This window comes from Vicia villosa, linkage group LG2 (genome assembly GCF_029867415.1).
Source record: "Vicia villosa cultivar HV-30 ecotype Madison, WI linkage group LG2, Vvil1.0, whole genome shotgun sequence".
Taxonomy (NCBI): Eukaryota; Viridiplantae; Streptophyta; class Magnoliopsida; order Fabales; family Fabaceae; genus Vicia; species Vicia villosa.
This window is the reverse complement of record NC_081181.1, coordinates 16,252,025-16,254,554: the sequence shown is the minus strand read 5'-3', so window position 1 is coordinate 16,254,554 and position 2,530 is coordinate 16,252,025.

Sequence of the window (2,530 nt, the reverse complement as noted above, 5' to 3'; positions counted from 1 at the left end):
TCTAATTGATTTCTATCAGAACTTCTTAAAAAAAATTTCATATCAAAGGATACTCATACGTAAGAATTACTCATCTTCTCATTCTGAGCTTGTTTCTGAAGACCCAATTTGTACCAATTATATTGAATCCATCTGGTCTAGGAACAAGATCCCAAACATCATTCCTTGTGAACTGAATTAGTTCTTCTTGCATAGCAATTATCCAGTCTGGATCTTCTAGAGCATGATCAACAGAAGTTGGCTCGATCAAAGATACAAGACCTAATTGACAGTCTGCATTGTTCCTAAGGAATGCTCTTGTTCTGATTGGATCATCCTTCTTTCCAAGAATGACATCTTCTGAATGACCAGAGATAAGTCTGGATGATCTTCTGACAGATGGTTCTTCAGATATGCTTAGATCCTCCAGAGAAGCTGATACTTGATCTTCTGGTTCTTTGCTTCTGAGGAGCTCTGCTTCTGATGCGTTGCTTCTTGGCTCAACAACTTCTGATATGTCAATGTCATAACCTGCAAAATTATCAACCTGCTTTGGTTTTTCAGAACCAAGCTTATCATCAAACCTGATATTGATTGATTCTTCTACAACCAATGTTTCAGTATTGTATACTCTGTAGCCTTTTGAGCGTTCAGAATATCCAAGAAGAAAACATTTTTGTGCTTTGGAATCAAACTTACCAAGATGATCTTTAGTGTTCAGAATAAAGCATACACATCCAAAAGGATGGAAATATGAAATGTTGGGCTTTCTATTCTTCCACAATTCATAGGGAGTCTTATTTAGAATAGGTCTGATAGAGATTCTATTCTGAATATAGCATGCAGTGTTTATTGCTTCTGCCCAGAAATGCTTAGCCATATTGGTTTCATTGATCATGGTTCTGGCCATTTCTTGCAGAGTCCTATTCTTTCGTTCTACAACCCCATTTTGCTGTGGAGTTCTAGGACAAGAGAAATCATGGGCAATACCATTTTCTTTGAAGAATTCTTCAAAGGATCTGTTCTCAAATTCACCACCATGATCACTTCTGACCTTTATGATTTTACACTCTTTTTCAGATTGAATCTGAATGCAGAAATCAAAGAACACTGAATGAGTCTCATCCTTGTGTTTCAAGAATTTTACCCAAGTCCAGCGGCTATAATCATCTACGATGACTAATCCATATTTCTTTCCTCTGACAGATGCTGTTTTGACTGGTCCAAACAGATCAATGTGCAGGAGTTCTAAAGGCCTTGAGGTAGAAACAACATTCTTAGACTTGAATGCAGGTTTGGAGAACTTGCCCTTCTGACATGCTTCACAAAGAGCATCTGATTGGAATTTCAGATTAGGGAGTCCTCTGACCAGATTCAGTTTGTTAATCTGAGAAATCTTTCTCAAACTAGCATGACCTAATTTTCTGTGCCAGACCCACTGCTCTTCAGAAACAGACATAAGACAAGTCACCTTCTGACTCATAAGATCTTGCAGATCTGTCTTATAAATGTTGTTCTTCCTTTTGCCTGTAAATAGGATTGAGCCATCCTTCTGATTTACAGCCTTGCAAGACTCTTGATTGAAGATTATATCATAACCATTGTCACTTAATTGACTGATAGATAAGAGGTTATGAGTTAAACCTTCTACAAGAAGTACATTAGAGATGGAAGGAGAGTTACCAGACTTTATAGTTCCAGAGCCAATTATCTTGCCCTTCTGATCTCCTCCGAACTTGACTTCTCCTCCAGACTTAAGCACCAGGTCTTGGAACATAGACCTTCTTCCTGTCATGTGTCGCGAGCATCCAGAGTCCAGGTACCATGACATGTTGTGCTTTGTCCTTCTTGCAGCCAAGGATATCTGCAATAGGAATAATCTTATCCTTAGGTACCCACATTTTCTTGGGTCCTTTCTTGTTAGATTTTCTCAAGTTCTGATTGAACTTGGGTTTAACATTATAAGCAATAGGAGGAACAGCATGATAATTCTTAATGTGAGTTTCATGATATTTCCTAGGTTGTGTCACATGCTTCTTAGTGTGTGTAATGTGAAAACTTTGTGCATGTGAAGTGTGCCTAATATCATGAGAGTGGCCATACTTGAACTGATCATACAACGGCTTGTATGTAATTTTCATTTCATCAACAGGTTCAAGTTTGTATGGGGTTTCACCCTCAAAACCAATGCCGACTCTTTTGTTTCCAGACACAGCATATATCATAGAAGCTAGCTGACTTCTGCCAATACTTCTAGATAAGAACTTCCTGAAACTTAAATCATATTCTTTCAGAATATGGTTTAGACTAGGAGTGGATTTTTCTGAATCAGAAGGAGATCCAACATTATTGGATAATTTTAAAAGTTTTTCTTTTAATTCAGAATTCTCCAACTCAAGCTTCTTTGTTTCAAATTCAAATTGCTTTTTCAGCTTTTTGAATTTGAGACTAATCTGAGACTTGAGTTCCAGAAGTTCAGTTAGACCGGAAACTAACTCATCTCTAGTAAGTTCAGAAAATACCTCTTCAGAATCTGATTCTGATGTAGATT